Source organism: Idiotropiscis lumnitzeri, chromosome 3, assembly GCF_059441095.1.
Source record: "Idiotropiscis lumnitzeri isolate Australia: NSW breed Sydney's pygmy pipehorse chromosome 3, RoL_Ilum_1.0, whole genome shotgun sequence".
Classification (NCBI taxonomy): domain Eukaryota; kingdom Metazoa; phylum Chordata; class Actinopteri; order Syngnathiformes; family Syngnathidae; genus Idiotropiscis; species Idiotropiscis lumnitzeri.
The window spans coordinates 30,228,871-30,255,318 of NC_142393.1; the positions used below are offsets into that span (position 1 = coordinate 30,228,871).

Genomic DNA, 26,448 nt, shown 5'->3' on the forward strand with positions numbered 1-26,448 from the left:
TCTTTTCACCACAACTTTTTGAACCCAGCGGTCTAGAGAGAACCAACATAAAATTCCCAATTTACAGGGCCCCGAACACGCTTTACAAGCTTTCGTGGCTCTGCAACCCTCCGTTGAGCCAGTGTGGACGTCAAATAAACGTTTCGATCACTTCCGTCAAATCGTTCATATCTCTCCCCTCGCTACATCGACCATTGGCTGATAGGGCTCGCCCTTTTACCCACAATCCTCTGCGCAGAAAATGGATCAAATGAAGGTATCCGCCACAAAGACCTACACACTAGTATTCGTTTATACTGTCCATTTGTAATGAGAGTGAAGACCATTGAAGTATAGCAAAAAAAATATCCATCAATGGTTATCACTCGTGTTTGAAAGATAAAGGTGACACGTTTGACTCTGGGACCGTTTGTTAAAGGGGTTTAGCGGGCAATGGGTTAGCCCGTTTCAGTAGTTAAGTCCTAGTACACTCTTGTTTCTTCTCAAATCGAATAAATCTTTCGCCTTTTACTAAAGATTTCCGTGGGGAGGAACAGCAAGAGTTAATCTAAATTTTTTGGTGCTCTGCGAAAGCAGAGCCTTCTAACAGTGTTGAATATAAATGTGACTAGGCGTCTTCGTCCATTTATAAGTTGGCTGACGACTTAGTGGAAGTCAAGATTGTCACAATGGTTGCTGCACCGCTTTTGATTATCTATGTGGCTAAACGTCAGGCAAAATTAATTCGGGGTGTTTGTGAAACCAAAGATCTAGGCATTGGAAAGTTGTTGCAACTAAGTTGTGAAAACATAGTTACAGATATATTCATATTTCAAATGACGGATTTAGGAGAAACATCTATCACAGCTCTTATTTAAAAGGACATAGACCTAAAGAATTTCTGTGTAAAAGAAGAGTTATGCCGGTTGGTTTGTGGTAAAAAAAAAAAGGTGTAACAATGGTTACTGATGATCATCTTTTTAATTCTGAAACAAAAACACATGATACAAATTATTTAAATAGAGTTGAAATGATAAACAACAGGTCGTTTCATTATGCAAAATTGATTTGACATTTGAACTTCAATGAAGCTGCTTTATTTTGGGACTTTGATAGGGCGGGAGAGATATTAGAATACAGCGTTCTTAATTATTCATGACGTCATAGCCCCGCCTACAGAATACCGCTTCGGTCAAAAATGTCCAATTTCCCCGCCCCCTCTGTTAAAAAATGTCCAATTTCCCCGCCTCCTTGAAATGTTAATCCTTCCCTACAGAATACAGTTTCTGTCAAAAATGTCCAATTTCCTTTCCTGCTTGATGTGTTAATCCCACCCTACAGAATACCGCTTCTGTCAAAAAATGATGTGTTCCCCATGTACATCTGTCCCCAAGCCCCCTCCCAAACTGTGCTTATGTCATCAATATTTTTATATTTGCAGTATAGTGGGATATAAAGCAGCTAATTAAATGAGTGAAATATATATCATCTAATTAAATTATTTATATATATATATATATAACCTAATTAAATAAGTGAAATAATATGAGTTGAAAAGAGTTGGCGTTGTTTTTACCTTTCAATAAGGTGTTGACCAGGTATATGATTATTCGGTTGATAAAAGCCCCCCGTTTTCTTTTTGCAAACATGCCTAGACATGTCCCCTTTGACATAAGTCTAAGCATGGCAATGTGCATGCTTGGGGTGTTGTCTGTGCAAGTCCTGGCGAATTGCATAGACACCCCCCAAGCCTGTCACATCCTACATCTGACAAGAGCCTTAAGGTGTTTGAAAAGATTGTGAGTGGCAGGCAAGTCTGGACATCCTACCCCTTACTTACCCCTGCTGTATCCTCATACAACACTGTCGAACCATCATATTCAGGGTGGAGCCGTCCCGTTTCCCCGACACCGCCGTCGATCCCTCCGATGATCCCCACCTTGTCGGCAGAATCTTCACAAACCGAGGAGGTCCAACTGCCCAGTTGGTCCGACCAGGCTGAATCTCCACAAATCGAGGAGGTACGAGTACCTAGTTGGTCCGAACAAGAGTTCTCAAACAGTGTGATTGAGCCCTCTAAGGTTCAGACCCTCAACGACCCAGATCCAGGACCTGCACCTATTTCAGAGGATGATGTACAACATATGTCATGGGATGATCCTCCTAAGGGATGGGCTGATATGGATCTCGTAATAGTTGTTAAAGCGGCGATTCTTTACATGGTCAGACCTTTTTTGATAAAGTATCACAAAAAACTGTGTTGTTTGCATAGCTATACAGACCTAGGACGTAATTATTATGTAAGACAGCAATATGATCGCATCATGCCAATCCTTTGTGGTAAAACGTTTTTACCTTGTATTCACTACTTGTTGGATTTGTGTTCTGTAAAAACGGATAAAGAAACTGTCAAACGAGTTGCAGAGATCTTAATGGTGGAGTTAGCACTCGTACAGAACTTACCGGACCTAAGCTATTTGCCGCTCTTCAGTCGGAGGTATGGGGAAAATCCTGGACCACGAAAAGTTCACAATAATCAACAGAAATATGTTCAACTGTATTTCATTACAATGTAGTTTTGGTCGATGATACTGCATTGGAACTTGTCGCTGCAGTTTTTATGTCGACCTCTTGGGGTCAGTCTTTGGCCAGCCGGCCAAGTTGATGGAAGCTGACCCCTCCCTGTCACGGGTTTGGCAAATGCCAAACTAACTGCGTTGATTGCAGCTTGAATGCGCAACCAGTGTCTGCTGAAGTCCTCTAGGTGATGAAGAGTGTCCCTTATCAGGAGTCTGTTGATCAATTTAAAGTCTGGCAAGTCCTTGCCAAATCACTTTGTAGGGACCCCATATTGATCTGCTTTATATTGTCACGCTCTCAGACATTGATCAGTGGTCCACATGTGGCATATACGCTACACACTTGACTTCCCGTGGTATCTGAATGTTATGCAATTATTAGGCTCACTTCAATAGTTCTTGATTTAGGAAATACATTTGCGAAGTGTTTGATCTTCCAAATTCTTGCAAACAACACTGATGACAAATGATGCACGTTCCACTCAGTGACAATGATCGATAAAGCTCCGACCACCCAACTGGATGATGTTGAACCTGATCGCCTTACCAATCAATGTCAGCAGAGACCTTATTATATGACCATCCTGAGCTAAAGGAGTTGGTCATCCCCGGTTAAAAATTTGAGAAAAGTATTGTCAGGACTATAATTTATCCAAAAGATAACATTTTTTGGACAGCTAAAAGCTACCATTTTGTTTAGCAACCATGAGCTGGTTCTTTTAGATGAGCTGAGACGTCTGAGCAAAAGTAGGTCCTCTGAGCAAAAGTGGTCGTCTTCCAGATGACTACTAGTCGTCCCAGATTGCAGAAATAAGACTATACTTTCAGGGATCATTTCTATAGGTCTCGACTTGAGAAATGTGCTTCTAAAGTGTTTGGTCTCGCAAGCTACGATGATGAAGCAAGATATTCCTTTCCGAGCATGAATCTGGCACTAATCAATGGTTAGTCATATGTTTTATGCCATTGATGATTGTTCACTGCTTTCCAGCAGAGCAGTGTTGGGAGGAATATGTTCAGAGTAGTTCTCAGTGGTTAAATCAAGAGAAAGACTCTATTTACGTTGATTAGTTTTTTAAGAAGTCACCTGGCCATTTGTGATTGTTGGGTGCAGAACCCTTACCTGGCTGGTTTTGAGCAGAAGACAGACTCTTCCCTCAACTGGTTCTCAGTTCATTTGCTGTGCTAATGTTGAAGTTAATGAGCAGGATATTTCACCTGAGGTAAAAACGGAAGCACATGTTTGACAGCACCCTTGCATGGAAAAAAGATCAGAAAATAAAAGAACACATGAAAGTGAGAGTGGCCCACATAAAATCAATCGAAATTAATTTCATTGAATTTGATGTTTGATTTGATTCAGCTTTTAACCAATAGTAACATAATAGATTAAAAACTCTAAATTATTTTAAAACGTAACCAATCATCATATAAACGCAAAAGTAATTTCACGTTGAAAATGACAAACTATCATCATCTGACTGAAACCCAAATACCAACCTCACCATACAGGGATTCCGCCCTCTGCTGGGGACATGTGGTACCACACATTTTACTCATTTCTAGGAGGACGTCTTTTCACCACAACTTTTTGAACCCAGCGGTCTAGAGAGAACCAACATAAAATTCCCAATTTACAGGGCCCCGAACACGCTTTACAAGCTTTCGTGGCTCTGCAACCCTCCGTTGAGCCAGTGTGGACGTCAAATAAACGTTTCGATCACTTCCGTCAAATCGTTCATATCTCTCCCCTCGCTACATCGACCATTGGCTGATAGGGCTCGCCCTTTTACCCACAATCCTCTGCGCAGAAAATGGATCAAATGAAGGTATCCGCCACAAAGACCTACACACTAGTATTCGTTTATACTGTCCATTTGTAATGAGAGTGAAGACCATTGAAGTATAGCAAAAAAAATACCCATCAATGGTTATCACTCGTGTTTGAAAGATAAAGGTGACACGTTTGACTCTGGGACCGTTTGTTAAAGGGGTTTAGCGGGCAATGGGTTAGCCCGTTTCAGTAGTTAAGTCCTAGTACGCTCTTGTTTCTTCTCAAATCGAATAAATCTTTCGCCTTTTACTAAAGATTTCCGTGGGGAGGAACAGCAAGAGTTAATCTAAATTTTTTGATGCTCTGCGAAAGCAGAGCCTTCTAACAGTGTTGAATATAAATGTGACTAGGCGTCTTCGTCCATTTATAAGTTGGCTGACGACTTAGTCGAAGTCAAGATTGTCACAATGGTTGCTTCACCGCTTTTGATTATCTATGTGGCTAAACGTCAGGCAAAATTAATTCGGGGTGTTTGTGAAACCAAAGATCTAGGCATTGGAAAGTTGTTGCAACTAAGTTGTGAAAACATAGTTACAGATATATTCATATTTCAAATGACGGATTTAGGAGAAACATCTATCACAGCTCTTATTTAAAAGGACATAGACCTAAAGAATTTCTGTGTAAAAGAAGAGTTATGCCGGTTGGTTTGTGGTAAAAAAAAAAAAGGTGTAACAATGGTTACTGATGATCATCTTTTTAATTCTGAAACAAAAACACATGATACAAATTATTTAAACAGAGTTGAAATGATAAACAACAGGTCGTTTCATTATGCAAAATTGATTTGACATTTGAACTTCAATGAAGCTGCTTTATTTTGGGACTTTGATAGGGCGGGAGAGATATTAGAATACAGCGTTCTTAATTATTCATGACGTCATAGCCCCGCCTACAGAATACCGCTTCGGTCAAAAATGTCCAATTTCCCCGCCCCCTCTGTTAAAAAATGTCCAATTTCCCCGCCTCCTTGAAATGTTAATCCTTCCCTACAGAATACAGTTTCTGTCAAAAATGTCCAATTTCCTTTCCTGCTTGATGTGTTAATCCCACCCTACAGAATACCGCTTCTGTCAAAAAATGATGTGTTCCCCATGTACATCTGTCCCCAAGCCCCCTCCCAAACTGTGCTTATGTCATCAATATTTTTATATTTGAAGTATAGTGGTATATAAAGCAGCTAATTAAATAAGTGAAATATATATCATCTAATTAAATTATTTATATATATATATATATATATATATATAACCTAATTAAATAAGTGAAATAATATGAGTTGAAAAGAGTTGGCGTTGTTTTTACCTTTCAATAAGGTGTTGACCAGGTATATGATTATTCGGTTGATAAAAGCCCCCCGTTTTCTTTTTGCAAACATGCCTAGACATGTCCCCTTTGACATAAGTCTAAGCATGGCAATGTGCATGCTTGGGGTGTTGTCTGTGCAAGTCCTGGCGAATTGCATAGACACCCCCCAAGCCTGTCACATCCTACATCTGACAAGAGCCTTAAGGTGTTTGAAAAGATTGTGAGTGGCAGGCAAGTCTGGACATCCTACCCCTTACTTACCCCTGCTGTATCCTCATACAACACTGTCGAACCATCATATTCAGGGTGCAGCCGTCCCGTTTCCCCGACACCGCCGTCGATCCCTCCGATGATCCCCACCTTGTCGGCAGAATCTTCACAAACCGAGGAGGTCCAACTGCCCAGTTGGTCCGACCAGGCTGAATCTCCACAAATCGAGGAGGTACGAGTACCTAGTTGGTCCGAACAAGAGTTCTCAAACAGTGTGATTGAGCCCTCTAAGGTTCAGACCCTCAACGACCCAGACCCAGGACCTGCACCTATTTCAGAGGATGATGTACAACATATGTCATGGGATGATCCTCCTAAGGGATGGGCTGATATGGATCTCGTAATAGTTGTTAAAGCGGCGATTCTTTACATGGTCAGACCTTTTTTGATAAAGTATCACAAAAAACTGTGTTGTTTGCATAGCTATACAGACCTAGGACGTAATTATTATGTAAGACAGCAATATGATCGCATCATGCCAATCCTTTGTGGTAAAACGTTTTTACCTTGTATTCACTACTTGTTGGATTTGTGTTCTGTAAAAACGGATAAAGAAACTGTCAAACGAGTTGCAGAGATCTTAATGGTGGAGTTAGCACTCGTACAGAACTTACCGGACCTAAGCTATTTGCCGCTCTTCAGTCGGAGGTATGGGGAAAATCCTGGACCACCAAAAGTTCACAATAATCAACAGAAATATGTTCAACTGTATTTCATTACAATGTAGTTTTGGTCGATGATACTGCATTGGAACTTGTCGCTGCAGTTTTTATGTCGACCTCTTGGGGTCAGTCTTTGGCCAGCCGGCCAAGTTGATGGAAGCTGACCCCTCCCTGTCACGGGTTTGGCAAATGCCAAACTAACTGCGTTGATTGCAGCTTGAATGCGCAACCAGTGTCTGCTGAAGTCCTCTAGGTGATGAAGAGTGTCCCTTATCAGGAGTCTGTTGATCAATTTAAAGTCTGGCAAGTCCTTGCCAAATCACTTTGTAGGGACCCCATATTGATCTGCTTTATATTGTCACGCTCTCAGACATTGATCAGTGGTCCACATGTGGCATATACGCTACACACTTGACTTCCCGTGGTATCTGAATGTTATGCAATTATTAGGCTCACTTCAATAGTTCTTGATTTAGGAAATACATTTGCGAAGTGTTTGATCTTCCAAATTCTTGCAAACAACACTGATGACTAATGATGCACGTTCCACTCAGTGACAATGATCGATAAAGCTCCGACCACCCAACTGGATGATGTTGAACCTGATCGCCTTACCAATCAATGTCAGCAGAGACCTTATTCTATGACCATCCTGAGCTAAAGGAGTTGGTCATCCCCGGTTAAAAATTTGAGAAAAGTATAGTCAGGACTATAATTTATCCAAAAGATAACATTTTTTGGACAGCTAAAAGCTACCATTTTGTTTAGCAACCATGAGCTGGTTCTTTTAGATGAGCTGAGACGTCTGAGCAAAAGTAGGTCCTCTGAGCAAAAGTGGTCGTCTTCCAGATGACTACTAGTCGTCCCAGATTGCAGAAATAAGACTATACTTTCAGGGATCATTTCTATAGGTCTCGACTTGAGAAATGTGCTTCTAAAGTGTTTGGTCTCGCAAGCTACGATGATGAAGCAAGATATTCCTTTCCGAGCATGAATCTGGCACTAATCAATGGTTAGTCATATGTTTTATGCCATTGATGATTGTTCACTGCTTTCCAGCAGAGCAGTGTTGGGAGGAATATGTTCAGAGTAGTTCTCAGTGGTTAAATCAAGAGAAAGACTCTATTTACGTTGATTAGTTTTTTAAGAAGTCACCTGGCCATTTGTGATTGTTGGGTGCAGAACCCTTACCTGGCTGGTTTTGAGCAGAAGACAGACTCTTCCCTCAACTGGTTCTCAGTTCATTTGCTGTGCTAATGTTGAAGTTAATGAGCAGGATATTTCACCTGAGGTAAAAACGGAAGCACATGTTTGACAGCACCCTTGCATGGAAAAAAGATCAGAAAATAAAAGAACACATGAAAGTGAGAGTGGCCCACATAAAATCAATCGAAATTAATTTCATTGAATTTGCTGTTTGATTTGATTCAGCTTTTAACCAATAGTAACATAATAGATTAAAAACTCTAAATTATTTTAAAACGTAACCAATCATCATATAAACGCAAAAGTAATTTCACGTTGAAAATGACAAACTATCATCATCTGACTGAAACCCAAATACCAACCTCACCATACAGGGATTCCGCCCTCTGCTGGGGACATGTGGTACCACACATTTTACTCATTTCTAGGAGGACGTCTTTTCACCACAACTTTTTGAACCCAGCGGTCTAGAGAGAACCAACATAAAATTCCCAATTTACAGGGCCCCGAACACGCTTTACAAGCTTTCGTGGCTCTGCAACCCTCCGTTGAGCCAGTGTGGACGTCAAATAAACGTTTCGATCACTTCCGTCAAATCGTTCATATCTCTCCCCTCGCTACATTCGACCATTGGCTGATAGGGCTCGCCCTTTTACCCACAATCCTCTGCGCAGAAAATGGATCAAATGAAGGTATCCGCCACAAAGACCTACACACTAGTATTCGTTTATACTGTCCATTTGTAATGAGAGTGAAGACCATTGAAGTATAGCAAAAAAAATATCCATCAATGGTTATCACTCGTGTTTGAAAGATAAAGGTGACACGTTTGACTCTGGGACCGTTTGTTAAAGGGGTTTAGCGGGCAATGGGTTAGCCTGTTTCAGTAGTTAAGTCCTAGTACGCTCTTGTTTCTTCTCAAATCGAATAAATCTTTCGCCTTTTACTAAAGATTTCCGTGGGGAGGAACAGCAAGAGTTAATCTAAATTTTTTGATGCTCTGCGAAAGCAGAGCCTCCTAACAGTGTTGAATATAAATGTGACTAGGCGTCTTTGTCCATTTATAAGTTGGCTGACGACTTAGTGGAAGTCAAGATTGTCACAATGGTTGCTTCACCGCTTTTGATTATCTATGTGGCTAAACGTCAAGCAAAATTAATTCGGGGTGTTTGTGAAACCAAAGATCTAGGCATTGGAAAGTTGTTGCAACTAAGTTGTGAAAACATAGTTACAGATATATTCATATTTCAAATGACGGATTTAGGAGAAACATCTATCACAGCTCTTATTTAAAAGGACATAGACCTAAAGAATTTCTGTGTAAAAGAAGAGTTATGCCGGTTGGTTTGTGGTAAAAAAAAAAAAGGTGTAACAATGGTTACTGATGATCATCTTTTTAATTCTGAAACAAAAACACATGATACAAATTATTTAAATAGAGTTGAAATGATAAACAACAGGTCGTTTCATTATGCAAAATTGATTTGACATTTGAACTTCAATGAAGCTGCTTTATTTTGGGACTTTGATAGGGCGGGAGAGATATTAGAATACAGCGTTCTTAATTATTCATGACGTAATAGCCCCGCCTACAGAATACCGCTTCGGTCAAAAATGTCCAATTTCCCCGCCCCCTCTGTTAAAAAATGTCCAATTTCCCCGCCTCCTTGAAATGTTAATCCTTCCCTACAGAATACAGTTTCTGTCAAAAATGTCCAATTTCCTTTCCTGCTTGATGTGTTAATCCCACCCTACAGAATACCGCTTCTGTCAAAAAATGATGTGTTCCCCATGTACATCTGTCCCCAAGCCCCCTCCCAAACTGTGCTTATGTCATCAATATTTTTATATTTGAAGTATAGTGGTATATAAAGCAGCTAATTAAATAAGTGAAATATATATCATCTAATTAAATTATTTATATATATATATATATATATATATATATATATATATATATATATATAACCTAATTAAATAAGTGAAATAATATGAGTTGAAAAGAGTTGGCGTTGTTTTTACCTGTCAATAAGGTGTTGACCAGGTATATGATTATTCGGTTGATAAAAGCCCCCCGTTTTCTTTTTGCAAACATGCCTAGACATGTCCCCTTTGACATAAGTCTAAGCATGGCAATGTGCATGCTTGGGGTGTTGTCTGTGCAAGTCCTGGCGAATTGCATAGACACCCCCCAAGCCTGTCACATCCTACATCTGACAAGAGCCTTAAGGTGTTTGAAAAGATTGTGAGTGGCAGGCAAGTCTGGACATCCTACCCCTTACTTACCCCTGCTGTATCCTCATACAACACTGTCGAACCATCATATTCAGGGTGCAGCCGTCCCGTTTCCCCGACACCGCCGTCAATCCCCACCTTGTCGGCAGAATCTTCACAAACCGAGGAGGTCCAACTGCCCAGTTGGTCCGACCAGGCTGAATCTCCACAAATCGAGGAGGTACGAGTACCTAGTTGGTCCGAACAAGAGTTCTCAAACAGTGTGATTGAGCCCTCTAAGGTTCAGACCCTCAACGACCCAGACCCAGGACCTGCACCTATTTCAGAGGATGATGTACAACATATGTCATGGGATGATCCTCCTAAGGGATGGGCTGATATGGATCTCGTAATAGTTGTTAAAGCGGCGATTCTTTACATGGTCAGACCTTTTTTGATAAAGTATCACAAAAAACTGTGTTGTTTGCATAGCTATACAGACCTAGGACGTAATTATTATGTAAGACAGCAATATGATCGCATCATGCCAATCCTTTGTGGTAAAACGTTTTTACCTTGTATTCACTACTTGTTGGATTTGTGTTCTGTAAAAACGGATAAAGAAACTGTCAAACGAGTTGCAGAGATCTTAATGGTGGAGTTAGCACTCGTACAGAACTTACCGGACCTAAGCTATTTGCCGCTCTTCAGTCGGAGGTATGGGGAAAATCCTGGACCACCAAAAGTTCACAATAATCAACAGAAATATGTTCAACTGTATTTCATTACAATGTAGTTTTGGTCGATGATACTGCATTGGAACTTGTCGCTGCAGTTTTTATGTCGACCTCTTGGGGTCAGTCTTTGGCCAGCCGGCCAAGTTGATGGAAGCTGACCCCTCCCTGTCACGGGTTTGGCAAATGCCAAACTAACTGCGTTGATTGCAGCTTGAATGCGCAACCAGTGTCTGCTGAAGTCCTCTAGGTGATGAAGAGTGTCCCTTATCAGGAGTCTGTTGATCAATTTAAAGTCTGGCAAGTCCTTGCCAAATCACTTTGTAGGGACCCCATATTGATCTGCTTTATATTGTCACGCTCTCAGACATTGATCAGTGGTCCACATGTGGCATATACGCTACACACTTGACTTCCCGTGGTATCTGAATGTTATGCAATTATTAGGCTCACTTCAATAGTTCTTGATTTAGGAAATACATTTGCGAAGTGTTTGATCTTCCAAATTCTTGCAAACAACACTGATGACAAATGATGCACGTTCCACTCAGTGACAATGATCGATAAAGCTCCGACCACCCAACTGGATGATGTTGAACCTGATCGCCTTACCAATCAATGTCAGCAGAGACCTTATTCTATGACCATCCTGAGCTAAAGGAGTTGGTCATCCCCGGTTAAAAATTTGAGAAAAGTATAGTCAGGACTATAATTTATCCAAAAGATAACGTTTTTTGGACAGCTAAAAGCTACCATTTTGTTTAGCAACCATGAGCTGGTTCTTTTAGATGAGCTGAGACGTCTGAGCAAAAGTAGGTCCTCTGAGCAAAAGTGGTCGTCTTCCAGATGACTACTAGTCGTCCCAGATTGCAGAAATAAGACTATACTTTCAGGGATCATTTCTATAGGTCTCGACTTGAGAAATGTGCTTCTAAAGTGTTTGGTCTCGCAAGCTACGATGATGAAGCAAGATATTCCTTTCCGAGCATGAATCTGGCACTAATCAATGGTTAGTCATATGTTTTATGCCATTGATGATTGTTCACTGCTTTCCAGCAGAGCAGTGTTGGGAGGAATATGTTCAGAGTAGTTCTCAGTGGTTAAATCAAGAGAAAGACTCTATTTACGTTGATTAGTTTTTTAAGAAGTCACCTGGCCATTTGTGATTGTTGGGTGCAGAACCCTTACCTGGCTGGTTTTGAGCAGAAGACAGACTCTTCCCTCAACTGGTTCTCAGTTCATTTGCTGTGCTAATGTTGAAGTTAATGAGCAGGATATTTCACCTGAGGTAAAAACGGAAGCACATGTTTGACAGCACCCTTGCATGGAAAAAAGATCAGAAAATAAAAGAACACATGAAAGTGAGAGTGGCCCACATAAAATCAATCGAAATTAATTTAATTGAATTTGATGTTTGATTTGATTCAGCTTTTAACCAATAGTAACATAATAGATTAAAAACTCTAAATTATTTTAAAACGTAACCAATCATCATATAAACGCAAAAGTAATTTCACGTTGAAAATGACAAACTATCATCATCTGACTGAAACCCAAATACCAACCTCACCATACAGGGATTCCGCCCTCTGCTGGGGACATGTGGTACCACACATTTTACTCATTTCTAGGAGGACGTCTTTTCACCACAACTTTTTGAACCCAGCGGTCTAGAGAGAACCAACATAAAATTCCCAATTTACAGGGCCCCGAACACGCTTTACAAGCTTTCGTGGCTCTGCAACCCTCCGTTGAGCCAGTGTGGACGTCAAATAAACGTTTCGATCACTTCCGTCAAATCGTTCATATCTCTCCCCTCGCTACATCGACCATTGGCTGATAGGGCTCGCCCTTTTACCCACAATCCTCTGCGCAGAAAATGGATCAAATGAAGGTATCCGCCACAAAGACCTACACACTAGTATTCGTTTATACTGTCCATTTGTAATGAGAGTGAAGACCATTGAAGTATAGCAAAAAAAATATCCATCAATGGTTATCACTCGTGTTTGAAAGATAAAGGTGACACGTTTGACTCTGGGACCGTTTGTTAAAGGGGTTTAGCGGGCAATGGGTTAGCCCGTTTCAGTAGTTAAGTCCTAGTACACTCTTGTTTCTTCTCAAATCGAATAAATCTTTCGCCTTTTACTAAAGATTTCCGTGGGGAGGAACAGCAAGAGTTAATCTAAATTTTTTGATGCTCTGCGAAAGCAGAGCCTTCTAACAGTGTTGAATATAAATGTGACTAACCGTCTTCGTCCATTTATAAGTTGGCTGACGACTTAGTGGAAGTCAAGATTGTCACAATGGTTGCTGCACCGCTTTTGATTATCTATGTGGCTAAACGTCAGGCAAAATTAATTCGGGGTGTTTGTGAAACCAAAGATCTAGGCATTGGAAAGTTGTTGCAACTAAGTTGTGAAAACATAGTTACAGATATATTCATATATCAAATGACGGATTTAGGAGAAACATCTATCACAGCTCTTATTTAAAAGGACATAGACCTAAAGAATTTCTGTGTAAAAGAAGAGTTATGCCGGTTGGTTTGTGGTAAAAAAAAAAAAGGTGTAACAATGGTTACTGATGATCATCTTTTTAATTCTGAAACAAAAACACATGATACAAATTATTTAAATAGAGTTGAAATGATAAACAACAGGTCGTTTCATTATGCAAAATTGATTTGACATTTGAACTTCAATGAAGCTGCTTTATTTTGGGACTTTGATAGGGCGGGAGAGATATTAGAATACAGCGTTCTTAATTATTCATGACGTCATAGCCCCGCCTACAGAATACCGCTTCGGTCAAAAATGTCCAATTTCCCCGCCCCCTCTGTTAAAAAATGTCCAATTTCCCCGCCTCCTTGAAATGTTAATCCTTCCCTACAGAATACAGTTTCTGTCAAAAATGTCCAATTTCCTTTCCTGCTTGATGTGTTAATCCCACCCTACAGAATACCGCTTCTGTCAAAAAATGATGTGTTCCCCATGTACATCTGTCCCCAAGCCCCCTCCCAAACTGTGCTTATGTCATCAATATTTTTATATTTGAAGTATAGTGGTATATAAAGCAGCTAATTAAATAAGTGAAATATATATCATCTAATTAAATTATTTATATATATATATATAAATATATATATATATATATATATATATAACCTAATTAAATAAGTGAAATAATATGAGTTGAAAAGAGTTGGCGTTGTTTTTACCTTTCAATAAGGTGTTGACCAGGTATATGATTATTCGGTTGATAAAAGCCCCCCGTTTTCTTTTTGCAAACATGCCTAGACATGTCCCCTTTGACATAAGTCTAAGCATGGCAATGTGCATGCTTGGGGTGTTGTCTGTGCAAGTCCTGGCGAATTGCATAGACACCCCCCAAGCCTGTCACATCCTACATCTGACAAGAGCCTTAAGGTGTTTGAAAAGATTGTGAGTGGCAGGCAAGTCTGGACATCCTACCCCTTACTTACCCCTGCTGTATCCTCATACAACACTGTCGAACCATCATATTCAGGGTGCAGCCGTCCCGTTTCCCCGACACCGCCGTCGATCCCTCCGATGATCCCCACCTTGTCGGCAGAATCTTCACAAACCGAGGAGGTCCAACTGCCCAGTTGGTCCGACCAGGCTGAATCTCCACAAATCGAGGAGGTACGAGTACCTAGTTGGTCCGAACAAGAGTTCTCAAACAGTGTGATTGAGCCCTCTAAGGTTCAGACCCTCAACGACCCAGACCCAGGACCTGCACCTATTTCAGAGGATGATGTACAACATATGTCATGGGATGATCCTCCTAAGCGATGGGCTGATATGGATCTCGTAATAGTTGTTAAAGCGGCGATTCTTTACATGGTCAGACCTTTTTTGATAAAGTATCACAAAAAACTGTGTTGTTTGCATAGCTATACAGACCTAGGACGTAATTATTATGTAAGACAGCAATATGATCGCATCATGCCAATCCTTTGTGGTAAAACGTTTTTACCTTGTATTCACTACTTGTTGGATTTGTGTTCTGTAAAAACGGATAAAGAAACTGTCAAACGAGTTGCAGAGATCTTAATGGTGGAGTTAGCACTCGTACAGAACTTACCGGACCTAAGCTATTTGCCGCTCTTCAGTCGGAGGTATGGGGAAAATCCTGGACCACCAAAAGTTCACAATAATCAACAGAAATATGTTCAACTGTATTTCATTACAATGTAGTTTTGGTCGATGATACTGCATTGGAACTTGTCGCTGCAGTTTTTATGTCGACCTCTTGGGGTCAGTCTTTGGCCAGCCGGCCAAGTTGATGGAAGCTGACCCCTCCCTGTCACGGGTTTGGCAAATGCCAAACTAACTGCGTTGATTGCAGCTTGAATGCGCAACCAGTGTCTGCTGAAGTCCTCTAGGTGATGAAGAGTGTCCCTTATCAGGAGTCTGTTGATCAATTTAAAGTCTGGCAAGTCCTTGCCAAATCACTTTGTAGGGACCCCATATTGATCTGCTTTATATTGTCACGCTCTCAGACATTGATCAGTGGTCCACATGTGGCATATACGCTACACACTTGACTTCCCGTGGTATCTGAATGTTATGCAATTATTAGGCTCACTTCAATAGTTCTTGATTTAGGAAATACATTTGCGAAGTGTTTGATCTTCCAAATTCTTGCAAACAACACTGATGACAAATGATGCACGTTACACTCAGTGACAATGATCGATAAAGCTCCGACCACCCAACTGGATGATGTTGAACCTGATCGCCTTACCAATCAATGTCAGCAGAGACCTTATTCTATGACCATCCTGAGCTAAAGGAGTTGGTCATCCCCGGTTAAAAATTTGAGAAAAGTATAGTCAGGACTATAATTTATCCAAAAGATAACATTTTTTGGACAGCTAAAAGCTACCATTTTGTTTAGCAACCATGAGCTGGTTCTTTTAGATGAGCTGAGACGTCTGAGCAAAAGTAGGTCCTCTGAGCAAAAGTGGTCGTCTTCCAGATGACTACTAGTCGTCCCAGATTGCAGAAATAAGACTATACTTTCAGGGATCATTTCTATAGGTCTCGACTTGAGAAATGTGCTTCTAAAGTGTTTGGTCTCGCAAGCTACGATGATGAAGCAAGATATTCCTTTCCGAGCATGAATCTGGCACTAATCAATGGTTAGTCATATGTTTTATGCCATTGATGATTGTTCACTGCTTTCCAGCAGAGCAGTGTTGGGAGGAATATGTTCAGAGTAGTTCTCAGTGGTTAAATCAAGAGAAAGACTCTATTTACGTTGATTAGTTTTTTAAGAAGTCACCTGGCCATTTGTGATTGTTGGGTGCAGAACCCTTACCTGGCTGGTTTTGAGCAGAAGACAGACTCTTCCCTCAACTGGTTCTCAGTTCATTTGCTGTGCTAATGTTGAAGTTAATGAGCAGGATATTTCACCTGAGGTAAAAACGGAAGCACATGTTTGACAGCACCCTTGCATGGAAAAAAGATCAGAAAATAAAAGAACACATGAAAGTGAGAGTGGCCCACATAAAATCAATCGAAATTAATTTCATTGAATTTGCTGTTTGATTTGATTCAGCTTTTAACCAATAGTAACATAATAGATTAAAAACTCTAAATTATTTTAAAACGTAACCAATCATCATATAAACGCAAAAGTAATTTCACGTTGAAAATGACAAACTATCATCATCTGACTGAAACCCAAATACCAACCTCACCATACAGGGATTCCGCCCTCTGCTGGGGACATGTGGTACCACACATTTTACTCATTTCTAGGAGGACGTCTTTTCACCACAACTTTTTGAACCCAGCGGTCTAGAGAGAACCAACATAAAATTCCCAATTTACAGGGCCCCGAACATGCTTTACAAGCTTTCGTGGCTCTGCAACCCTCCGTTGAGCCAGTGTGGACGTCAAATAAACGTTTCGATCACTTCCGTCAAATCGTTCATATCTCTCCCCTCGCTACATCGACCAATGGCTGATAGGGCTCGCCCTTTTACCCACAATCCTCTGCGCAGAAAATGGATCAAATGAAGGTATCCGCCACAAAGACCTACACACTAGTATTCGTTTATACTGTCCATTTGTAATGAGAGTGAAGACCATTGAAGTATAGCAAAAAAAATATCCATCAATGGTTATCACTCGTGTTTGAAAGATAAAGGTGACACGTTTGACTCTGGGACCGTTTGTTAAAGGGGTTTAGCGGGCAATGGGTTAGCCCGTTTCAGTAGTTAAGTCCTAGTACACTCTTGTTTCTTCTCAAATCGAATAAATCTTTCGCCTTTTACTAAAGATTTCCGTGGGGAGGAACAGCAAGAGTTAATCTAAATTTTTTGATGCTCTGCGAAAGCAGAGCATTCTAACAGTGTTGAATATAAATGTGACTAGGCGTCTTCGTCCATTTATAAGTTGGCTGACGACTTAGTGGAAGTCAAGATTGTCACAATGGTTGCTTCACCGCTTTTGATTATCTATGTGGCTAAACGTCAGGCAAAATTAATTCGGGGTGTTTGTGAAACCAAAGATCTAGGCATTGGAAAGTTGTTGCAACTAAGTTGTGAAAACATAGTTACAGATATATTCATATTTCAAATGACGGATTTAGGAGAAACATCTATCACAGCTCTTATTTAAAAGGACATAGACCTAAAGAATTTCTGTGTAAAAGAAGAGTTATGCCGGTTGGTTTGTGGTAAAAAAAAAAAGGTGTAACAATGGTTACTGATGATCATCTTTTTAATTCTGAAACAAAAACACATGATACAAATTATTTAAATAGAGTTGGAATGATAAACAACAGGTCGTTTCATTATGCAAAATTGATTTGACATTTGAACTTCAATGAAGCTGCTTTATTTTGGGACTTTGATAGGGCGGGAGAGATATTAGAATACAGCGTTCTTAATTATTCATGACGTCATAGCCCCGCCTACAGAATACCGCTTCGGTCAAAAATGTCCAATTTCCCCGCCCCCTCTGTTAAAAAATGTCCAATTTCCCCGCCTCCTTGAAATGTTAATCCTTCCCTACAGAATACAGTTTCTGTCAAAAATGTCCAATTTCCTTTCCTGCTTGATGTGTTAATCCCACCCTACAGAATACCGCTTCTGTCAAAAAATGATGTGTTCCCCATGTACATCTGTCCCCAAGCCCCCTCCCAAACTGTGCTTATGTCATCAATATTTTTATATTTGAAGTATAGTGGTATATAAAGCAGCTAATTAAATAAGTGAAATATATATCATCTAATTAAATTATTTATATATATATATATAAATATATATATATATATATAACCTAATTAAATAAGTGAAATAATATGAGTTGAAAAGAGTTGGCGTTGTTTTTACCTTTCAATAAGGTGTTGACCAGGTATATGATTATTCGGTTGATAAAAGCCCCCCGTTTTCTTTTTGCAAACATGCCTAGACATGTCCCCTTTGACATAAGTCTAAGCATGGCAATGTGCATGCTTGGGGTGTTGTCTGTGCAAGTCCTGGCGAATTGCATAGACACCCCCCAAGCCTGACACATCCTACATCTGACAAGAGCCTTAAGGTGTTTGAAAAGATTGTGAGTGGCAGGCAAGTCTGGACATCCTACCCCTTACTTACCCCTGCTGTATCCTCATACAACACTGTCGAACCATCATATTCAGGGTGCAGCCGTCCCGTTTCCCCGACACCGCCGTCGATCCCTCCGATGATCCCCACCTTGTCGGCAGAATCTTCACAAACCGAGGAGGTCCAACTGCCCAGTTGGTCCGACCAGGCTGAATCTCCACAAATCGAGGAGGTACGAGTACCTAGTTGGTCCGAACAAGAGTTCTCAAACAGTGTGATTGAGCCCTCTAAGGTTCAGACCCTCAACGACCCAGACCCAGGACCTGCACCTATTTCAGAGGATGATGTACAACATATGTCATGGGATGATCCTCCTAAGGGATGGGCTGATATGGATCTCGTAATAGTTGTTAAAGCGGCGATTCTTTACATGGTCAGACCTTTTTTGATAAAGTATCACAAAAAACTGTGTTGTTTGCATAGCTATACAGACCTAGGACGTAATTATTATGTAAGACAGCAATATGATCGCATCATGCCAATCCTTTGTGGTAAAACGTTTTTACCTTGTATTCACTACTTGTTGGATTTGTGTTCTGTAAAAACGGATAAAGAAACTGTCAAACGAGTTGCAGAGATCTTAATGGTGGAGTTAGCACTCGTACAGAACTTACCGGACCTAAGCTATTTGCCGCTCTTCAGTCGGAGGTATGGGGAAAATCCTGGACCACCAAAAGTTCACAATAATCAACAGAAATATGTTCAACTGTATTTCATTACAATGTAGTTTTGGTCGATGATACTGCATTGGAACTTGTCGCTGCAGTTTTTATGTCGACCTCTTGGGGTCAGTCTTTGGCCAGCCGGCCAAGTTGATGGAAGCTGACCCCTCCCTGTCACGGGTTTGGCAAATGCCAAACTAACTGCGTTGATTGCAGCTTGAATGCGCAACCAGTGTCTGCTGAAGTCCTCTCGGTGATGAAGAGTGTCCCTTATCAGGAGTCTGTTGATCAATTTAAAGTCTGGCAAGTCCTTGCCAAATCACTTTGTAGGGACCCCATATTGATCTGCTTTATATTGTCACGCTCTCAGACATTGATCAGTGGTCCACATGTGGCATATACGCTACACACTTGACTTCCCGTGGTATCTGAATGTTATGCAATTATTAGGCTCACTTCAATAGTTCTTGATTTAGGAAATACATTTGCGAAGTGTTTGATCTTCCAAATTCTTGCAAACAACACTGATGACAAATGATGCACGTTACACTCAGTGACAATGATCGATAAAGCTCCGACCACCCAACTGGATGATGTTGAACCTGATCGCCTTACCAATCAATGTCAGCAGAGACCTTATTCTATGACCATCCTGAGCTAAAGGAGTTGGTCATCCCCGGTTAAAAATTTGAGAAAAGTATAGTCAGGACTATAATTTATCCAAAAGATAACATTTTTTGGACAGCTAAAAGCTACCATTTTGTTTAGCAACCATGAGCTGGTTCTTTTAGATGAGCTGAGACGTCTGAGCAAAAGTAGGTCCTCTGAGCAAAAGTGGTCGTCTTCCAGATGACTACTAGTCGTCCCAGATTGCAGAAATAAGACTATACTTTCAGGGATCATTTCTATAGGTCTCGACTTGAGAAATGTGCTTCTAAAGTGTTTGGTCTCGCAAGCTACGATGATGAAGCAAGATATTCCTTTCCGAGCATGAATCTGGCACTAATCAATGGTTAGTCATATGTTTTATGCCATTGATGATTGTTCACTGCTTTCCAGCAGAGCAGTGTTGGGAGGAATATGTTCAGAGTAGTTCTCAGTGGTTAAATCAAGAGAAAGACTCTATTTACGTTGATTAGTTTTTTAAGAAGTCACCTGGCCATTTGTGATTGTTGGGTGCAGAACCCTTACCTGGCTGGTTTTGAGCAGAAGACAGACTCTTCCCTCAACTGGTTCTCAGTTCATTTGCTGTGCTAATGTTGAAGTTAATGAGCAGGATATTTCACCTGAGGTAAAAACGGAAGCACATGTTTGACAGCACCCTTGCATGGAAAAAAGATCAGAAAATAAAAGAACACATGAAAGTGAGAGTGGCCCACATAAAATCAATCGAAATTAATTTCATTGAATTTGCTGTTTGATTTGATTCAGCTTTTAACCAATAGTAACATAATAGATTAAAAACTCTAAATTATTTTAAAACGTAACCAATCATCATATAAACGCAAAAGTAATTTCACGTTGAAAATGACAAACTATCATCATCTGACTGAAACCCAAATACCAACCTCACCATACAGGGATTCCGCCCTCTGCTGGGGACATGTGGTACCACACATTTTACTCATTTCTAGGAGGACGTCTTTTCACCACAACTTTTTGAACCCAGCGGTCTAGAGAGAACCAACATAAAATTCCCAATTTACAGGGCCCCGAACACGCTTTACAAGCTTTCGTGGCTCTGCAACCCTCCGTTGAGCCAGTGTGGACGTCAAATAAACGTTTCGATCACTTCCGTCAAATCGTTCATATCTCTCCCCTCGCTACATCGACCAATGGCTGATAGGGCTCGCCCTTTTACCCACAATCCTCTGCGCAGAAAATGGATCAAATGAAGGTATCCGCCACAAAGACCTACACACTAGTATTCGTTTATACTGTCCATTTGTAATGAGAGTGAAGACCATTGAAGTATAGCAAAAAAAATATCCATCAATGGTTATCACTCGTGTTTGAAAGATAAAGGTGACACGTTTGACTCTGGGACCGTTTGTTAAAGGGGTTTAGCGGGCAATGGGTTAGCCCGTTTCAGTAGTTAAGTCCTAGTACACTCTTGTTTCTTCTCAAATCGAATAAATCTTTCGCCTTTTACTAAAGATTTCCGTGGGGAGGAACAGCAAGAGTTAATCTAAATTTTTTGATGCTCTGCGAAAGCAGAGCATTCTAACAGTGTTGAATATAAATGTGACTAGGCGTCTTCGTCCATTTATAAGTTGGCTGACGACTTAGTGGAAGTCAAGATTGTCACAATGGTTGCTTCACCGCTTTTGATTATCTATGTGGCTAAACGTCAGGCAAAATTAATTCGGGGTGTTTGTGAAACCAAAGATCTAGGCATTGGAAAGTTGTTGCAACTAAGTTGTGAAAACATAGTTACAGATATATTCATATTTCAAATGACGGATTTAGGAGAAACATCTATCACAGCTCTTATTTAAAAGGACATAGACCTAAAGAATTTCTGTGTAAAAGAAGAGTTATGCCGGTTGGTTTGTGGTAAAAAAAAAAAGGTGTAACAATGGTTACTGATGATCATCTTTTTAATTCTGAAACAAAAACACATGATACAAATTATTTAAATAGAGTTGGAATGATAAACAACAGGTCGTTTCATTATGCAAAATTGATTTGACATTTGAACTTCAATGAAGCTGCTTTATTTTGGGACTTTGATAGGGCGGGAGAGATATTAGAATACAGCGTTCTTAATTATTCATGACGTCATAGCCCCGCCTACAGAATACCGCTTCGGTCAAAAATGTCCAATTTCCCCGCCCCCTCTGTTAAAAAATGTCCAATTTCCCCGCCTCCTTGAAATGTTAATCCTTCCCTACAGAATACAGTTTCTGTCAAAAATGTCCAATTTCCTTTCCTGCTTGATGTGTTAATCCCACCCTACAGAATACCGCTTCTGTCAAAAAATGATGTGTTCCCCATGTACATCTGTCCCCAAGCCCCCTCCCAAACTGTGCTTATGTCATCAATATTTTTATATTTGAAGTATAGTGGTATATAAAGCAGCTAATTAAATAAGTGAAATATATATCATCTAATTAAATTATTTATATATATATATATAAATATATATATATATATATAACCTAATTAAATAAGTGAAATAATATGAGTTGAAAAGAGTTGGCGTTGTTTTTACCTTTCAATAAGGTGTTGACCAGGTATATGATTATTCGGTTGATAAAAGCCCCCCGTTTTCTTTTTGCAAACATGCCTAGACATGTCCCCTTTGACATAAGTCTAAGCATGGCAATGTGCATGCTTGGGGTGTTGTCTGTGCAAGTCCTGGCGAATTGCATAGACACCCCCCAAGCCTGACACATCCTACATCTGACAAGAGCCTTAAGGTGTTTGAAAAGATTGTGAGTGGCAGGCAAGTCTGGACATCCTACCCCTTACTTACCCCTGCTGTATCCTCATACAACACTGTCGAACCATCATATTCAGGGTGCAGCCGTCCCGTTTCCCCGACACCGCCGTCGATCCCTCCGATGATCCCCACCTTGTCGGCAGAATCTTCACAAACCGAGGAGGTCCAACTGCCCAGTTGGTCCGACCAGGCTGAATCTCCACAAATCGAGGAGGTACGAGTACCTAGTTGGTCCGAACAAGAGTTCTCAAACAGTGTGATTGAGCCCTCTAAGGTTCAGACCCTCAACGACCCAGACCCAGGACCTGCACCTATTTCAGAGGATGATGTACAACATATGTCATGGGATGATCCTCCTAAGGGATGGGCTGATATGGATCTCGTAATAGTTGTTAAAGCGGCGATTCTTTACATGGTCAGACCTTTTTTGATAAAGTATCACAAAAAACTGTGTTGTTTGCATAGCTATACAGACCTAGGACGTAATTATTATGTAAGACAGCAATATGATCGCATCATGCCAATCCTTTGTGGTAAAACGTTTTTACCTTGTATTCACTACTTGTTGGATTTGTGTTCTGTAAAAACGGATAAAGAAACTGTCAAACGAGTTGCAGAGATCTTAATGGTGGAGTTAGCACTCGTACAGAACTTACCGGACCTAAGCTATTTGCCGCTCTTCAGTCGGAGGTATGGGGAAAATCCTGGACCACCAAAAGTTCACAATAATCAACAGAAATATGTTCAACTGTATTTCATTACAATGTAGTTTTGGTCGATGATACTGCATTGGAACTTGTCGCTGCAGTTTTTATGTCGACCTCTTGGGGTCAGTCTTTGGCCAGCCGGCCAAGTTGATGGAAGCTGACCCCTCCCTGTCACGGGTTTGGCAAATGCCAAACTAACTGCGTTGATTGCAGCTTGAATGCGCAACCAGTGTCTGCTGAAGTCCTCTAGGTGATGAAGAGTGTCCCTTATCAGGAGTCTGTTGATCAATTTAAAGTCTGGCAAGTCCTTGCCAAATCACTTTGTAGGGACCCCATATTGATCTGCTTTATATTGTCACGCTCTCAGACATTGATCAGTGGTCCACATGTGGCATATACGCTACACACTTGACTTCCCGTGGTATCTGAATGTTATGCAATTATTAGGCTCACTTCAATAGTTCTTGATTTAGGAAATACATTTGCGAAGTGTTTGATCTTCCAAATTCTTGCAAACAACACTGATGACAAATGATGCACGTTCCACTCAGTGACAATGATCGATAAAGCTCCGACCACCCAACTGGATGATGTTGAACCTGATCGCCTTACCAATCAATGTCAGCAGAGACCTTATTCTATGACCATCCTGAGCTAAAGGAGTTGGTCATCCCCGGTTAAAAATTTGAGAAAAGTATAGTCAGGACTATAATTTATCCAAAAGATAACATTTTTTGGACAGCTAAAAGCTACCATTTTGTTTAGCAACCATGAGCTGGTTCTTTTAGATGAGCTGAGACGTCTGAGCAAAAGTAGGTCCTCTGAGCAAAAGTGGTCGTCTTCCAGATGACTACTAGTCGTCCCAGATTGCAGAAATAAGACTATACTTTCAGGGATCATTTCTATAGGTCTCGACTTGAGAAATGTGCTTCTAAAGTGTTTGGTCTCGCAAGCTACGATGATGAAGCAAGATATTCCTTTCCGAGCATGAATCTGGCACTAATCAATGGTTAGTCATATGTTTTATGCCATTGATGATTGTTCACTGCTTTCCAGCAGAGCAGTGTTGGGAGGAATATGTTCAGAGTAGTTCTCAGTGGTTAAATCAAGAGAAAGACTCTATTTACGTTGATTAGTTTTTTAAGAAGTCACCTGGCCATTTGTGATTGTTGGGTGCAGAACCCTTACCTGGCTGGTTTTGAGCAGAAGACAGACTCTTCCCTCAACTGGTTCTCAGTTCATTTGCTGTGCTAATGTTGAAGTTAATGAGCAGGATATTTCACCTGAGGTAAAAACGGAAGCACATGTTTGACAGCACCCTTGCATGGAAAAAAGATCAGAAAATAAAAGAACACATGAAAGTGAGAGTGGCCCACATAAAATCAATCGAAATTAATTTCATTGAATTTGCTGTTTGATTTGATTCAGCTTTTAACCAATAGTAACATAATAGATTAAAAACTCTAAATTATTTTAAAACGTAACCAATCATCATATAAACGCAAAAGTAATTTCACGTTGAAAATGACAAACTATCATCATCTGACTGAAACCCAAATACCAACCTCACCATACAGGGATTCCGCCCTCTGCTGGGGACATGTGGTACCACACATTTTACTCATTTCTAGGAGGACGTCTTTTCACCACAACTTTTTGAACCCAGCGGTCTAGAGAGAACCAACATAAAATTCCCAATTTACAGGGCCCCGAACACGCTTTACAAGCTTTCGTGGCTCTGCAACCCTCCGTTGAGCCAGTGTGGACGTCAAATAAACGTTTCGATCACTTCCGTCAAATCGTTCATATCTCTCCCCTCGCTACATCGACCATTGGCTGATAGGGCTCGCCCTTTTACCCACAATCCTCTGCGCAGAAAATGGATCAAATGAAGGTATCCGCCACAAAGACCTACACACTAGTATTCGTTTATACTGTCCATTTGTAATGAGAGTGAAGACCATTGAAGTATAGCAAAAAAAATATCCATCAATGGTTATCACTCGTGTTTGAAAGATAAAGGTGACACGTTTGACTCTGGGACCGTTTGTTAAAGGGGTTTAGCGGGCAATGGGTTAGCCCGTTTCAGTAGTTAAGTCCTAGTACGCTCTTGTTTCTTCTCAAATCGAATAAATCTTTCGCCTTTTACTAAAGATTTCCGTGGGGAGGAACAGCAAGAGTTAATCTAAATTTTTTGATGCTCTGCGAAAGCAGAGCCTCCTAACAGTGTTGAATATAAATGTGACTAGGCGTCTTCGTCCATTTATAAGTTGGCTGACGACTTAGTGGAAGTCAAGATTGTCACAATGGTTGCTTCACCGCTTTTGATTATCTATGTGGCTAAACGTCAGGCAAAATTAATTCGGGGTGTTTGTGAAACCAAAGATCTAGGCATTGGAAAGTTGTTGCAACTAAGTTGTGAAAACATAGTTACAGATATATTCATATTTCAAATGACGGATTTAGGAGAAACATCTATCACAGCTCTTATTTAAAAGGACATAGACCTAAAGAATTTCTGTGTAAAAGAAGAGTTATGCCGGTTGGTTTGTGGTAAAAAAAAAAAAGGTGTAACAATGGTTACTGATGATCATCTTTTTAATTCTGAAACAAAAACACATGATACAAATTATTTAAATAGAGTTGAAATGATAAACAACAGGTCGTTTCATTATGCAAAATTGATTTGACATTTGAACTTCAATGAAGCTGCTTTATTTTGGGACTTTGATAGGGCGGGAGAGATATTAGAATACAGCGTTCTTAATTATTCATGACGTAATAGCCCCGCCTACAGAATACCGCTTCGGTCAAAAATGTCCAATTTCCCCGCCCCCTCTGTTAAAAAATGTCCAATTTCCCCGCCTCCTTGAAATGTTAATCCTTCCCTACAGAATACAGTTTCTGTCAAAAATGTCCAATTTCCTTTCCTGCTTGATGTGTTAATCCCACCCTACAGAATACCGCTTCTGTCAAAAAATGATGTGTTCCCCATGTACATCTGTCCCCAAGCCCCCTCCCAAACTGTGCTTATGTCATCAATATTTTTATATTTGAAGTATAGTGGTATATAAAGCAGCTAATTAAATAAGTGAAATATATATCATCTAATTAAATTATTTATATATATATATATATATATATATATATAACCTAATTAAATAAGTGAAATAATATGAGTTGAAAAGAGTTGGCGTTGTTTTTAC

General features: G+C 40.3%; 13 non-coding genes across 13 annotated transcripts; all 13 read left to right on the plus strand.

Annotated features, from left to right (window-relative positions):
- Positions 1-466: 466 nt before the first annotated feature.
- Positions 467-580, plus strand: LOC148340794 (U5 spliceosomal RNA). Its single transcript, XR_015842648.1, has one exon. It is a non-coding gene; the product is annotated as a U5 spliceosomal RNA (small nuclear RNA).
- A 2,790-nt stretch (positions 581-3,370) lies between these two features.
- Positions 3,371-3,584, plus strand: LOC148340795 (small nucleolar RNA U3). Its single transcript, XR_015842641.1, has one exon. It is a non-coding gene; the product is annotated as a small nucleolar RNA U3 (small nucleolar RNA).
- A 1,013-nt stretch (positions 3,585-4,597) lies between these two features.
- Positions 4,598-4,711, plus strand: LOC148340796 (U5 spliceosomal RNA). Its single transcript, XR_015842735.1, has one exon. It is a non-coding gene; the product is annotated as a U5 spliceosomal RNA (small nuclear RNA).
- Positions 4,712-7,512: 2,801 nt separating this feature from the next.
- LOC148340797 (small nucleolar RNA U3) lies at positions 7,513-7,726 on the plus strand. Its single transcript, XR_015842642.1, has one exon. It is a non-coding gene; the product is annotated as a small nucleolar RNA U3 (small nucleolar RNA).
- Positions 7,727-8,740: 1,014 nt separating this feature from the next.
- On the plus strand, positions 8,741-8,854 carry LOC148340798 (U5 spliceosomal RNA). Its single transcript, XR_015842736.1, has one exon. It is a non-coding gene; the product is annotated as a U5 spliceosomal RNA (small nuclear RNA).
- A 2,809-nt stretch (positions 8,855-11,663) lies between these two features.
- On the plus strand, positions 11,664-11,877 carry LOC148340799 (small nucleolar RNA U3). Its single transcript, XR_015842643.1, has one exon. It is a non-coding gene; the product is annotated as a small nucleolar RNA U3 (small nucleolar RNA).
- A 1,013-nt stretch (positions 11,878-12,890) lies between these two features.
- LOC148340800 (U5 spliceosomal RNA) lies at positions 12,891-13,004 on the plus strand. Its single transcript, XR_015842708.1, has one exon. It is a non-coding gene; the product is annotated as a U5 spliceosomal RNA (small nuclear RNA).
- A 2,817-nt stretch (positions 13,005-15,821) lies between these two features.
- Positions 15,822-16,035, plus strand: LOC148340801 (small nucleolar RNA U3). Its single transcript, XR_015842644.1, has one exon. It is a non-coding gene; the product is annotated as a small nucleolar RNA U3 (small nucleolar RNA).
- Positions 16,036-17,048: 1,013 nt separating this feature from the next.
- Positions 17,049-17,162, plus strand: LOC148340802 (U5 spliceosomal RNA). The gene has a single exon (XR_015842732.1). It is a non-coding gene; the product is annotated as a U5 spliceosomal RNA (small nuclear RNA).
- A 2,808-nt stretch (positions 17,163-19,970) lies between these two features.
- Positions 19,971-20,184, plus strand: LOC148340803 (small nucleolar RNA U3). The gene has a single exon (XR_015842645.1). It is a non-coding gene; the product is annotated as a small nucleolar RNA U3 (small nucleolar RNA).
- A 1,013-nt stretch (positions 20,185-21,197) lies between these two features.
- On the plus strand, positions 21,198-21,311 carry LOC148340804 (U5 spliceosomal RNA). The gene has a single exon (XR_015842733.1). It is a non-coding gene; the product is annotated as a U5 spliceosomal RNA (small nuclear RNA).
- A 2,808-nt stretch (positions 21,312-24,119) lies between these two features.
- On the plus strand, positions 24,120-24,333 carry LOC148340805 (small nucleolar RNA U3). Its single transcript, XR_015842646.1, has one exon. It is a non-coding gene; the product is annotated as a small nucleolar RNA U3 (small nucleolar RNA).
- Positions 24,334-25,346: 1,013 nt separating this feature from the next.
- Positions 25,347-25,460, plus strand: LOC148340806 (U5 spliceosomal RNA). Its single transcript, XR_015842737.1, has one exon. It is a non-coding gene; the product is annotated as a U5 spliceosomal RNA (small nuclear RNA).
- Positions 25,461-26,448: the final 988 nt, after the last annotated feature.